This window comes from Rhynchophorus ferrugineus, unplaced genomic scaffold (genome assembly GCF_030347505.1).
Source record: "Rhynchophorus ferrugineus isolate W39M unplaced genomic scaffold, kcgeb_rfMv2 rfM4, whole genome shotgun sequence".
Lineage (NCBI taxonomy): Eukaryota > Metazoa > Arthropoda > Insecta > Coleoptera > Curculionidae > Rhynchophorus > Rhynchophorus ferrugineus.
The window spans coordinates 27785001-27800309 of NW_027472583.1; the positions used below are offsets into that span (position 1 = coordinate 27785001).

At 29.9% G+C, this 15309-nt stretch overlaps 1 long non-coding RNA gene across 1 annotated transcript in view; it reads right to left on the minus strand.

Moving 5' to 3' along the window:
• The window catches only part of LOC143194775 (uncharacterized), a 427558-nt gene that overhangs the window by 26980 nt on the left and 385269 nt on the right, over positions 1-15309 (minus strand). Inside the window, exon 5 of the long non-coding RNA XR_013005379.1 lies at positions 3639-3703. This is a non-coding gene — a long non-coding RNA (uncharacterized LOC143194775). The remainder of the gene's footprint in view (positions 1-3638; positions 3704-15309) is intronic.

Sequence of the window (15309 nt, forward strand, 5' to 3'; positions counted from 1 at the left end):
ATGATTTGTTTCTTCCACGGAATACTAATTTATTACTAAGCACTTGGATACTATATTAAAACTACAAATGAATTTTTAGGGATTTATGATACACGGGTTTTTTCTGTAAATATATTCATAAGAAGCTCAGATTATTGATTATTGGATTTAAGTTTTACTGAAATGTAAATAACATATTGGCAGCATAGTTCTTACAGCATCAAGATTATCCTTTTATTGATTTGGTAGTAGCGGATTCAGATGGCGCCCACGATACTGATATTTTGATTTACTGTTGGGATTATAAGTAAAAATATAAAATCCGGTTTGGAGCAACCATACCAGTCTCTTTAGTAAATAGGCTGAATAAATTTGTATGTATTCTGTAATGATAAATAAGTTGGTCTCTTGGCAGTCTACAACCTTAAGTTGGTACATAAGGAATTAGAAGCATTATTGTATACAGATTCATGTTTAAGAAATAAATCTAACCTTTCAATGCACACAGTATGATTCAAAAGTAAAGCAGTTGTATCAATTTCGACAAAAGTCTAGTGTTCAAAGTCCGTTACTTTTATTTAATATGTCTAATATTGATGTATTATGTGCTATTTAAATCAAATGTCTTCATTAACATGTGTTCATAAAAACTATGAAATATAGATGCATTCTAGCTTTGGATTGAATTAGTCTCATTGTGGGCAAAGACAAAATTATGTTTTTCATAAATACCATTAATTATATGAAAATAAAAAATCGGTAGATTGGCAGATATTAATTATTAAAATGAGTTGTTTTATTGTAAATATCATTTTCAGTTAGATAAATGTAAAATGAGAGTGTCCATCCTATGGACAATGCTTCAAAAATAATAATGATTTTTTTTAGAATAAAGCCATTTTGTACAAAACCAAAACTTAGTTAATATACTGCATATTTAATATTCACCAAATGAAATAAAAGCCTATAGATCTATATGACTGCTGTCAATATTATCTAAGGTTTTTAAAAAACCCTGTTGAAAAGAATATAACCGATCGTAGAGAGAAAAAAACTAATACCAACACACCAGTTTGAGTTCATTAATACGCATTCAACAATTGACCAGGTCCACAATATAACAGATGTTATTGAAAAGCCTACAAAAGTAAAAAAGTGTGCTCAGCTATAACCTTAGATGTAGCACAAGCCTGCAATAACGTTTGGGATGAATATGTTACCAAAACAACACACATAACTATTAAACGTACATTACAGCCAGAATGTTTAGAGAAGAAGAAGAACATTTTTAGAAGCATACTCATGAGAATATTGAAGTTCTGCAGCTTTTGGATACCACTAGAACAGGACACACACTCAAAAGAACCAAACCTTCTGATCTTGTGTAGTATGGTGTAATGAGGTGTATATAATAGAAAATACGGCACTGACATATATTAACATTATTTCACCAGAGACTGAGATAGGGCCGATGGGTCCTCCTAGTTATATACCTAGATTTAAGTTATCATAAAGACAGATTGTAGGTTAGTCGGAAACGATTAGTAACAATGTTATAAAAAAAGTATTGAATATTTCTTCAAATATTTCAGTGCTTTCTTAAATATAACTAAAGACAAATAACTATTCCTTCTCTCAACTGTATTCAATTTCATATACATGTTTAGACCCTAACATGTTATAAAAAGTTAACATTGACCTCTCTCTCTCTCAAGTCTGCTCTATGTCGATTAATAGGCTATTTTTCAGATCTTATCGGGACATCTAAACTACGGACTCGTTTAAACAGATGAGCTCACAATAGCAGTTCCCCATAAGTTCTATAAAAACTCTTCAGACTGTTCAGTTGATTAATTCAATGAGATATTCGGTATATATTTCTCCTCTATTCATTCAATCACATTTATAAAACATTGCTAACCAGAGAGCTCTATAAACTACTGATAATACCTGCAGTAATGCTAGTAATTCAGGTCATTGGCCTATTAGCTAACATATATTATAAACAGATCCTATAGTAGCCCACAGGCAAAACAGTACGAGTGAATTAGTTGATACTTTCGCTAAAAATAATGTCTTTTATTACTCTTCGTGGTTTGCATAGACAATGTTGTGACAAAAAAATTTTTAGATATCAATGTTATTTCTTTCCTGTATCTAATTAGTTCGAAATATGGATCTCTACTATAATGTATATGTAGACAGTTTAGGTTAATTTTGTTGGACATTGAGCTGATATTTAAACGACTTATTAGTAATAGTTTCTTCCATTAATTATATCCATATTTTTTACAATATCGAAATACTTATATCTAATATCTGAAGGAACCAGTCTATACAAAGAAAGCGGGAAATTAGCTCATATAAGAGGTTTATTGGTGTACTCGAGATTATGGTGGAACAGGCCACCGATAGACGAAATGTATCGCAATTTTGAGCTAATGTGGATCCAACCTTATATTAAGCAGAATCTTATTTCACCATTCTCATCAATATCATATCAATTTACGAGCCGTTTATGCAGCAAGTAGGCAATTAAGCAAGTACTTTTTATTACAACTTATACCCTTTTCTAAACACCAAGGGACATATTTAAAAAAAACGCATTGAAAATATTTTCAATTGTACCATAAATACTACATATAAATGTTATTATATTTAAGAGGAAATATTATCTATGCATATTAAAGAGCCATATATAATCTAGAATAGAAATACATATTTTATTAGCCAAATTCTGTTTACTGTATTCCATATAAGCCCAATATAGTGGAATATATTCGAAAATTCTACGCTTTGTTAGTCAGTAGTAAGCCTTTTACATTTTCCATTCGTTGGCAGTTTTTGAACTTTCCTATTGTCGAAATATCAATACAATATATTGCTTAACATGAATAACCATTATAAATATGCATTAAATGATATACATTTCTATAGTTTTATTTTTAATTAAAATGGGTTTAAATATGCACCGTTAATATTTTATAATACATTCTAAATTAGACCTAGGCGTATTAATTTTTTCGTTTCAACATTATTATTGTAATTTTTTTGAAGTAATTGTAATATTATACCTATTATTTATAACTGCTATAATGTTCACATTCATATTATGTTGATTTGATTTAATGGAATTAAATGATCTGTGTGATGTGCGAACCTTTTTCCGATGGTTAAATAAACCTAATACTGTTTTTAAACTTATTTATTTACCAAATATAATGTTTAATGTGTTTAATCTAGTAAGTGTTCCTCTTAGATATACACTTCACAAAAATCAACAACAATAAATGAACGAGAGAAAATGGAATGCTCCATATAGAGTTTCTGAATGCAGGTGGAAAAGCTTCGATGACAAAAATTTGTAATGAATTGTTATAAGTAAATGTGGCTGTTCGCATAAATAACAAACTTAATGGAATAATATATAGTTTTAGAAGGGTTATATTGATAATGGTTATATATAACAATGTTAATTAAAAATATATGATGACGATGATAACTACTCTGTAAAAGGAAATGTTATAGTGGTGTAGATATTATAAAGTACTCTTAGGAGAAAACTTTTTTCTCAAGCTTTTACATTGCAACATTTCAGCCTTTAGTTTTAATAGTTAAATCAGATTAATTGAAATTATATGCTTATTCAAAATACTCACCATATTTAATCTGCAGTTATTTGTTTAGCCGCCTAGGTTGACAAGAAATACTGAGGAAGTTGACCCTGGAAAGGAAGATGTCTCAATTAAGAAAGTCGGTGCGAAAGTAGTTGTTTGTGAGCATTCAAATAGAGGGGTCATTAGCATAAATCATATCATTATCATAATTAATGAGCGGTCATCATTAGCTGCTTGCATAAATATGTTTGAATTTTTAGAAGTTTTTTTGAATTATTTTTGTGTCAGTGAGAAAGAACGACCTAGAGGGTCACAAAGTTCGGGGACAATGAACTAATGAATTACAATAGTTTTTGGATCAAAACTCAGCTCAAAGTCTCAAAGAGCTTTTGACAGTTTACCAGTTGATCACTCGACTCTTTTCAGACGTTTACGTCCGATGGGATAGTTGATAATGAAGTGCGAAAATGAACTGATAATTAACTTTTTTTTGTTGTCAACTTTTCCATATATTTTTGGAAGAAACTTTTTTGTGTAACATACTTCCTTATATATACTCTATAAGCTAGTATATTCGTGGATACAATTCGATTCTAATTATTCAATGCTTTGCATCGTTTACATGATTTTAATTTATATAAATACCGGAGAGTGGTTTATAATATTACATATTATGACAATATTATTATTGTCAACTATATATACGTCTCCTTCATATTATTTTTAGAAAATATATCTAAGATATGCACTTAATTAACATATAATGGATGTACCCACTGATGTGCTCTACGTAGTTTTAAAACACGGTAAACTTTCCACACATAACTATATTAGTTCAAGAGATTTTTGTCTCTTCAAATTTCGGGTATATTTACTGTTGTAGAGCAGTTCCACATCGACATTATTGCAGTCACATTTCAAAATCATTCATTTCACATTCAAATGTGAATGTCCTCATTTCTAATGTACCATAAGCTATTACCAATGTTGCGAAGAACTTTATAACAGCACACAGTTGCTTCAAAATTTACTTATATAATAAAATTTTATTGTGAAGTGATGATTCAGACTGTCATCCAATTTTTTAAAATTTCATACAAAGGCGTGCTCTTTTCTTTTTAACATTTTCTTGCAACTTGAACTTAGAGCCTAACGGGATTACCTAAGGAAAAAGAAAAACCATAAAGAAAAAACATTATGTATCTTTTGACAATGATAATTAAAAAGATTCAGAAGCTGTAACGTTCATGATCCAGCCTTTTTTACTATGGGGTAAAATAGTTCTGAATTTCGTTACAGTCTAAACTGAATTACGATAGCGCCGCGTGCATTAATGCTTTTCCCGTCGGCCTTTATTCCTTTGGTCCTCTATGACGCTGATCTCTCGGAAAGCGGCATTTATGACGGCAAAAACCGCATCGGAAGCGAATATTAATGCGGTCAATGGATCCCGAATGGTTGAACAATGGTTCATTCAGGTCGACGTGAGAGATTTTAATTGGAAAATAAAGTGTAACTCGGTCGAGGGCCATTCGTGATTTTCTTTTTGTTTACGAAGTTATGTATCTAAAGCGGTTCGGTCGTTTTATTGTGGATATTGCTGTTTTAAATGGCCCTTTCAATCAATAGCTTACGGATTTGTACGGATTTCTTTTTCAAGCTACACCAAACATTAAAAATGTTATCAATATCTTCGAACTAATGTTGTTTTCACTTTAGTTACTTGAGAAATAGCTTGTAAAAAATAAAATGTTACATATTGTATACCTCGTTCAAATATTAAAATTGGGAAAATAATTTGGGAAAAGTAACTTGTGCTTTTTTAAACATGGCTTAACGTTGCATATTTCTAGTGATAATTATTCAGTTCGTAGCGTCATTTCTTTAACTAATCAAACGTTGTTCTGCCTTGAAGATACAGATTAGCAAAAATGATTTTCGTCCTAATTTACTTTTTATTTCCCAAGGGGATGCGTATATGCTATGTAATACGACTCTGACTATACGGGCATGTATTTGAAAACTACGTACCATGCTTGTTTTCTAATAGACCTCCAGATTGTTTTTTATCACCGTTGAGCAAGTAGCCTATTATTTCCTTAAAACAAAACCGATTTTTAAATTAGAAGTGTTTTAAGTTGATCTCAAAAGGCCCGTTAAGCAATAAGTGAGATGCGTTGGTCTGTTTTGTAACGCCGTTCAACAAGTACCCACTTCCCTCGTAAAATAAAACAGTTTTTTTAAGCAAAATTTAAAAAAAAAAAATTATTTTGTTTTTGTTTAATACTCTTTCACAAAATATAGTTCATGTGCCCAAGCCTCATTGAAAATTTTGTGATGTTTGTGGTGGAGAGTGGTTAAGTGAAAGGCTAGTATTTGAATTGGTTTGCTAAGTTTGGTAATTGATAAGTAAACATAGGCTATATTACTATTTTGAACTATTTACTGGATGGATGGATTGGATACCAAAAACATGTTTGATACTGATATTCCACATTAATTACCTACGTATATTTAATGTACCTAATTGCCGTTTGTGAATTACTTCGTGAAGGAAATTTAAAAAAGCAATTTTACAACGAATCATTAAGGAATTGAAAGAAATTCCATGAAATTCTGTGAAAGTTTGTGACTTCATACATTGTCAAATATATCAGAAGTTCTCCTGAGTGACGTCTCTATGAATTATTTGAAATTTAGTGCTTCAAATTTATATGAGTAAATAAATAAATATTTTACCATTTAATTAAATGTTGCCGAAAGGCTAAGATAACTTCATCATTTAATAAAAGAGTTCAGAATATGTCATCATCAAACCATAGCCGGCATTATGAAGAACATAACAAGTCATGAGAGGTTCAACTTAGCAAGTAGGTTGCATTTTAAAATAATTTGTACTTACTTTCATTCATTGGTTTTGATAGAACGGTATTATTTTATTAAACCCAAAAAGTTACAATAGTAATATACTTTTAGTTCACTGTTTTAACAGCTTGAATATAATCCACGGACAAAACTAATGAACAACCTACATTTTTATTAAAGTAAGTTATCAGATATAAAGGAAATTTATATAACTATTTTATATATATTTTCGAAATTTATTTCAAAATTGTTTATATTTGGAATAAATTTCGAACTCGTATTTAGAATAAATTTCTACTTTCATTTATTTAAAACTAAAACAATTTAAAATTTATAGACAAATGATCATAAAAAATGAATATATCAGGAAAATCTAATATGGTAATATATTTGTCACGAAGTAAAACTACCCGAATCTCAGGAGATAAATATTTCACACACTATATATATCAGAATGTATGTCCTCCAAGAAAGTTTATTGATATGGTGCAAAATATAAACATCTATTCCACTCTAATCTGCGATCCAGCTTTAGTTTCAAGAACCAAAATACTCTAGATACATGTCATAAAGGAATTCGGCCACGGCTTTAGTACGGTTCAGTCCAATTGAAAAAAAAAGTGTTAAAAGCTCTATCAATCAAACGTCACCTAAGAATGTAGTTCCGTAATTAATTCCTCAATCAAAGAAGTTTTATCGAGTTTTATGAGTTATATTTATAAATAAATATCGGGAATACTGAAGTTTATTATATATTCTGATGTATTTTTATTAGATAAACTGAACTTATGAACAGCAGCTAATTATTAATTAACTAAACGGAATGAGTTTATGGTTTTATTATGGAATCGAATCCATACATATTTAGGTATTTGAAATGTAGTGATTGGACGGTTTAGAATTAATGGTTTTGTTTATACTAGAATAAATTTAAACCGGTCATGTTGTTTTTACTCCTATATTATTGTCCTAATTAACTGTTAGGTTGCGGTTGGATTGGCGATCCTTCCGAAGTTACTCTAATAATTTATTGACCTAGTTAAGTAGAGTTCAGAAAAATATCGCAGTTACGGCTATAAGATCACTAAATGTATATTGAAATGCTTGAAGGTCTCATGAGTTATTATAGTTAATTAAGCCATTTCTATGCATTGAAAAACGCTCCTAATCTACAGATTAATGACACAACTATTGTAGTTAATGGTGTATGGCCAACAAAGAAGGGTTAAAGTTTTTTTAAACTAATCCATACGATAATCAAAGGCAAATCGCAGTAGCGCAGTTATGGATAATTTTGCTATGGAAAGTGAGGTAAAAACAATATAATTCAGACGATGATCAAAGATGGCAGACGAAGATATAGCCGAGAGTTTCAAATACTTTTATTATACTACAACTGTAAATATATAAAAGTGTATTTTTAACCTTATATAAATGAATATTGGCACAGTCAATACTTCCAGAAAATATAAATAAGTACAGTTCAAGAAAATTAAATATCCGCAAATAAGTCGTTTGAATTATTTTTTGTTATTGTTTCCCATTAATCACTAAAAGGAGATGACAAAATTGTTTTAGTAAAATAAAAGTGTATTATCATTCCTATATAAATGAATATTAGTACAGTCTGTAGCATTAGTCCGAGGAGATTCTCATTTGGATTTATTCAAATTTGTAGTCACCGTATGAAATTCAAGTGATAGAGGAGAACTAACTTTTTACAGTAGATTTGCTAAAATTGCCGGTTCCTGCATCACCAGCTCGTGGAGACATGGAACTTCGTGGACCAAAAGACGTTAGTCAAAGCGTTTTTAGCCGTTAACTATTAGAATTTGGGAACTTTAAATTCTCCATTAGTCCAGTCTATCGGAATTTAAGTAGAAGCTTGTAGTTCAGGGTACAGGGTTACCAAAGGCGGGCGTAGCTCGGTTGCTAGGTAGGTTGGTTGTCGTGGACTATTGGAATATAAAAATACAGCATAGAAAACTACACTAGCCTGAAGAACATTTACATTTAAGTAGAAATATTGTAGTTCAGTTATTTATCAAATATGTATAAGCTATGGCATGAGATATTTATCAAATATGTATATATTTATAAGCTGCCCAAGAAGAGCTAAAATTTCGTACTATGTTGTTACAAAGTTAAAAGTTGACATCATACGTAATAAATATAGTTAAATGGTTCTTAATATCTCATAATAAAACTTTATATAGTAAAGTAAAAATGTGTTAATAAATATAAAATTTTATTATATATTTTGTTGGTAAAATTTATATGCCACAGTTGATTCAAATCAATATTTACTCAATACTTCAAACTATTTAAAACAATTTTACGAGCTATGACTGTAATATAGCTGTTTGTATCAACATATAGCAACGGTTAAATATTACAAGCACATGTAAAATATCGTTTTCATTATTGTTCATGGTGAGTTCGTAATAGATACATTGTAGTTATATAATGGTATGAAATGTAACAAAGGAAATGTCTTTTTTTCCTGTTACAAAAGTTATGATCATTTTTACCCCATTTGACAAAAATATCGTCGAAATTAATTGCAGATAACACGTGACATGCGGAACGGGTTCCCTTTATTCTACACGATAAAATTCCCATAAAATCACATTTTTACGAACGCCCGTTAAAAGCAGATAGATAGATCGGCATTTTTTTCGCCGATACTGTATGGAAAAAGGTCGAAAAAATTTATCAAATTCTAGAAATATATAATGATATAAAAATATTATTTTTTAATAAAACTGTGTTTGCTTTTTATATAAATCTAATGAAATAATAGATCATGATGTTAGGGTACTTTTATATAGAAGGAAGATCGCTCTTCTCTTGGCATCATATTTGACTTAATTTTGTAATATTATGCATAGATAACATTCTGCAATTAAATATTTAATATTATTATTAATTAATATAAGTTTTTTTATGAATATAACTTTATTGAATTTAGATATAGACATAACAAACATTTAAATAAGGTTAAATTAAATTATAAAACAAGATGGGCTAGGTAATTGAGTTTAAGGATATCGGTTGATTGGCCCTTCTTACCGTAGACCTGCAATGCCCTAAAATAAATATTTTTTCGACGTCAGATGTGAAAGACAGCGATAGTGTTAGAACCAAGAATAATTGCAATAAGATTGTAAATGTGTTGGCAATGGCAGTTTAATTCATATAATATATTCATCATCCATATTTGAATAACCAAAATGAAATATTTAATCAGAAACTAAAGATCTGAAACTGGAATAACAATATACACGAACTGTTAAATTAAATGAAGTTCTGAGTACGAAGTAGAATGTGTCAAAACCACTGAATTAAAACATCGTGTACCTTCGGGAAGAATTATTCCAAGAAATGGAAACTGCTAGGTTGCAAATCATCCAAAAATCTATATATGAATCTCCTTAGCCCCCCTTTTTGACATTAACAGGTGCACCAATAGGCATTAAATTTCTGTTATCGAGGAAGAAATTTTAGGTTTAATTTTTGGTGAAATATGCGCTACAAATAAATTAATTCCAATAAAACGAAATACGCCCAGATGAAGAAAACAGTAATAGGGTCAGATCGGTAACATAAAAAATATAAACAAATAGTCTAGACTCTGGCTGACGCATTATCAGGTCCAGCTCTTATACGGTAGATTATTCGCCTATTCTGTTGTATGTAAGCCAACTACGGACTAGTAATATTTAAAATCAAAATCTGGCAACGTGGTATTGCATAATGCTGACAGGGAATTTTAAATCTGAAGACAGTAAGTGAGTTAAAACATTTTTAAACGAAATTATTTAATTTAAACAGTATTATTTTCGAGCATTCCCGCACCGTTAGAACTATTAAATGTATGGCTAGCTTGGATAAAAAATGACTAACAATAGTATGATCACGAAATATATTTTATATTTTCTGTTGCCTTGTACACAAAATAGTTAGATTTTGGATACCAGCTTTTGATTTGATATCTGATGATCAACGAAAAACTAAGAAAAAATTGTTCTTTCTTTATTGCAGGTAATAAATACGTTCATTTGTGAGAGTTCATCAAGAGTTAAAATTTATTTTGCAAAGCATATTAATAATTATAAAAAAGTTTCATAGAACTTTAATTCCTCATTTTTTGGTGAGTTGATAGTCGCCACGTGGGACATAAGACAAAGTAGAAAGGTAGATAAACAAAAGTCATAAATGACAAATTAATTAATTAATTAATAAGGAAAGAACGATGTAATTCTATTTTAAAATTTAGATTATTAAATTAGATACACAAATACTATAAAGATAAATAAAAGAAATTATAAATTATAAACAGTAAATTTGTAAACATTTTGAAGCTTTAATAAATATTAAGGTTTTTAATGATGAATGCAATAAGATATATGACAATTTGTTGTATGAACTCGAATACTTTATTGTATTGTTGATCAATTTCAAAATTGCTTTATTCATATATTCTCTGTTTTAATTTACAAACATGTATAAATACTTTGTTGATTATTGGATCTTAAGGGAATTTACATTTAATTAAATGTCATTTGAATATGTGTTCTTGTAAATTGTAGTCGAATTTCTACCACACGGCGATCACTAATTCGATAAAATGGTTGTCTGACATATAATTCCTTGATAACAATCATCATTGTAAAAAATATTAAAAGTGGTGAATATATTGAAGCTATCAACGAACGAAATATATAATAATATAGAAAATATAAAAAGTTCAAGACTAACTTATTATGAAACTGATTTGAATGAAATCGTCAAGAGATATCCCTATAATTCCGATGCGTCCAAGTAGAGTTAACCTGAACAGTATAATTTTGCAATATCATTATGTTCTGACATCTGTTGACATGTTTATATGAGTATTAATAGTGAACCAACAGAAATTTTATTATTTCATTCGACGATTTGTGAATCGTGGATGGTGTGGATTTATCATGAATATGATAGATTATTCATCCAATGATCAGCCAAATCTCAAACACCCTTGATAGTATTTTAACTACGTACATAAGTACGTAGTCCTAGTTTTCGTTGTTCTAGTTCTTCCCATATATTTTTTCCTAAACATATGGAGGACTTTGTACCTGTTTCCTTTTAATATTTCTGAACCATCGTTTCTGGAGGCTTCGAATAGTCCTGTTGTTCTTGAAGATACTTAATTCCCAATATTGTACACAGTTATGTTGGAATGATATAGCCTACAAAAACCAATAAATTGAACTGAAATAATTTAAATTACGTATTAATACAATCACAAATATGAATAAAATATTATGAAATAAAATTCAAAATAATCTGGAATCGTGTAACTGTAATAAAATTTTATAAATGTTGAATATAATACATTTGTTCTATAAACAGCAACATAACAACCTATGTTTAAAAATACACAACATAAACGTAACCATTGTAATTTTGAAACATTTACTACCTTCATTTAACATGCTCTACAAGCTTTCTAATGATTTCTACAGACGTGTAAGTATATAAAGAAGAAAAATAAAAAGGGAGAGCAACATAAGGAAACTGTTGTACTTTAGACTGAATAATTTAAAGCTAAGTGAAATCTGTTTTGTCTGGGACAATATAAGTCATAAAAGTATATGGTAACTCCTCGTAAAGAGAAATAATGTTTCACGAGAGTTTGGTAGATAAAACACACCCTTAAGTAAATGACTAGTCGTAAATAAGACGATTTTGGGGAATGTGGAACGTTATTGTGTGCAAGGTTCAGGAAAACCGTGTATTACTCTTTTTAAAAAAGCAATTACGCAGTTTCTCGTCTTGGTCATGAATTATACGCCGGTTCCTTTTTAAAATAGCACCCCCGGGGTATAAAGTAGAACGTAGAAATGTAGGTCTGTTTTAATATGTGATATACAGTTTAAGATATGTAGTATTATGTAATATAGAAGTTGATTGTGTATAAGAGGTTGGGGTAATAATTTAGTAATATATTTTAAAACTCTACACAATGATATATCTACATTTTGGTTGATGATATTTTGTCAATTTTCTGATAAAACAATAAACACAATAATACCTTTAGGGTAAATGATGTGTCTCACTGAATGGAGGTAAAACGAAATGAAGCAGTGGTGTTTACATTATGTGACCGTTATTTATTGGCAATATAAAAAAATTTGAACAATGCAAATAATAAAACGGATGGCAGCGGTGTTACCTGGTGACGAGGCTTGGGCAGTCGATGGTGGCACGTCTAAACCAAAGGAGGGTTCAGCACTGATACTTCAATTCGTTCAATCGAAATACCCTTCAATAACATCCCAGATGAACGTCTCGGGGTTGCCGCCAGCTATTCGTTATCGGGTCCAAGTTGGCGCTGCTGGCACTCCGCCCGTGTTTAACATCTGGGATTATATTTCTGGGTATTTTGTGGTGACCGTTTCTGGGTGACCGTTATTCCACGATGTAAAATACGACATGCCTCAAGATCGCTACAATACTCCCCTGTCAGAATTTTACATACAATTACTCCAAGCAACAAAAATACAAAAATATATGAAAAAATATCAAATACAATAAAAAATTATATACCAAACAAAATGTGCTGCATGAAAAGGGCTTTGAAAAATATGGTAAATCGAAACGGTTGTAGTTAGTACGGTTGCCATCTGGTACGGCTGTTGATATCTTCCGGCCCTACAGATACCGTTGCTTCATCGTTGCTTTGGCACTTGAATGTGGTCTATCGACGACGTTGAGAACAAGCTATTTTTCGGAAAGGGCTCCCGTAATCGATGCTGTGGGAGGATCCATTGTTCGACGACGTGGCAGCTTATTTTAGAAAAACTGAATCAATTAATTTTCATAAGTGTATGCATCAATATTTCTCAGTCACTTTTTCCAAATGTTTGCCAAGTTACTAAAGATGCTTGAGGTTTAGCATTGGCGTGATGGAACACACTGTCTTGGTACTCCTTAATGCATTCTGACCGTTTTCTATCATCTTCACTGACACTAGCTGTTAACTAGAGAAATTCGATTTAATTATTTAACCGTGTTATGATTGATGTTCGCTTCCAGAGTGATGGGTGTTAAATTACACTATTTATTTCAGGAGTTAATAAAAATCTTACAGTTTTAACCTATAGTCTATTTTGTCCTGAACTTTTCAATATTTAGTTTTTTAATTCCTAGAAAATACTTACCTTGTTAAGTTTTTTGTAGTACTATTCATTCATATTGACACTGATACTATCTTCTGGAGTTCACATTAAAATAAATTAGGTTTCGTAGCTTTTCACGTTTAATATAATCCTATAAAATCATATTTTCATGGGTAAAACCTGCTGAAGTAGGCCGCAGTCTAAGCTATCGAGCTTTTTATATACTATATTAAATAATAACCGCATCCAAATCGGGTTTTGTAAATGTTTCTATTGTTTTTATATTATTTTTTTAATTTTTCGCAATTCGTTAAGATATTCTCCAAATCCCTCCAGTTTTAGGTATTTATTCAACGTGAACCAACTTGTGTTATCCCTGTATAATGCTTCACTTGATATATGAAAATAGAGAAGTAGTATTAATTAATTAAGATATAACAGTATATAATTAAAACAACAGTAGCAATAACAGTATAATACTTATAACTGTTTAATACCTTGTGTTCCAATATCATTAGACATTAATAGAATTACTATCTTAAACAATTTTCATAATTATATTCGATTATAATAAGTTCAAAGTTAAAATCGAAATTTCAATATATCTCAAAACCGTGGTAAAAATTCACACAACAGTTAAAAAAAAAACTTATGTAACATTACTCAAGTTCCAATCCTCTAAGTTTGTGTTGAACTGTAGTTGATCTTGTTAAAACATTCTACCATTATTTCAGATAAATTTACTTTTAGTTATTCTGTTTGTTTGTTCATTTACATTATTGTTGGTTACTATTTTTGCAATCGATTTTATTATATTGTTGTTGATCGTGTAATTTGCATCTCATGCAATTTAGTAGATATCCATGTTATTATGCAACTGATGTTATTTTCAATTAATTTGTTCGTTGAATTTTTAATAAAATTACTAAATCTTGTCTCTAATATGTTTTGGAAATATATTAATAATTTATAATGCTTTCTTTTTATTCCTGTAAGATATGGTTTTTATATTTTATATGTACACATTTTTACAGGTATAGATTTTTATTTGCCATAACTCAACACATAGTCGTTCTGTTTATAACTGCCAACGCATATATATTACTGAGTTTTATATCCCTACTTATATTTATATATGTGTTACACGTATGCTTATATGTCTGTTTTCAGCTCTCACCTCTTTTATTATCGGCTTGATATCCGCAGCGGTGAAGGAGACAAGACGATATTCCTAGTGCTTCGATAGTCGATAGAGTTTAAAACCAACCGGAACAGCAAAAGTGCTAAATCTGATAAAAAATATCATCCCACTTCGTACTACACTAGTACTACTTAACTACGTCTAGTCAATAAAATATCTAAGAGATTGACGTATTTAAAATCAACATACATAGAGAAAGTATTTGTATTTGTTCCTGTTTTTCTTCCTATATATCAATATATTTATACATATTTCTGAATTTGTATACATATACTGTAATGGTTATATAGCCATTATTATATAAGGTGTTGATATGAAGGGATAGGGGCAGACATAAGGGGTACATATAAAATAATAAATTAATAAATAAAATAAAATTAATAACAAAAGCAGGGGGGCTAAAGATATAAATAGTGTATATATAATTTAAAAATGCAAATGCAAAAATGACACAAATACAAGACTACAAACGCAGCTATAA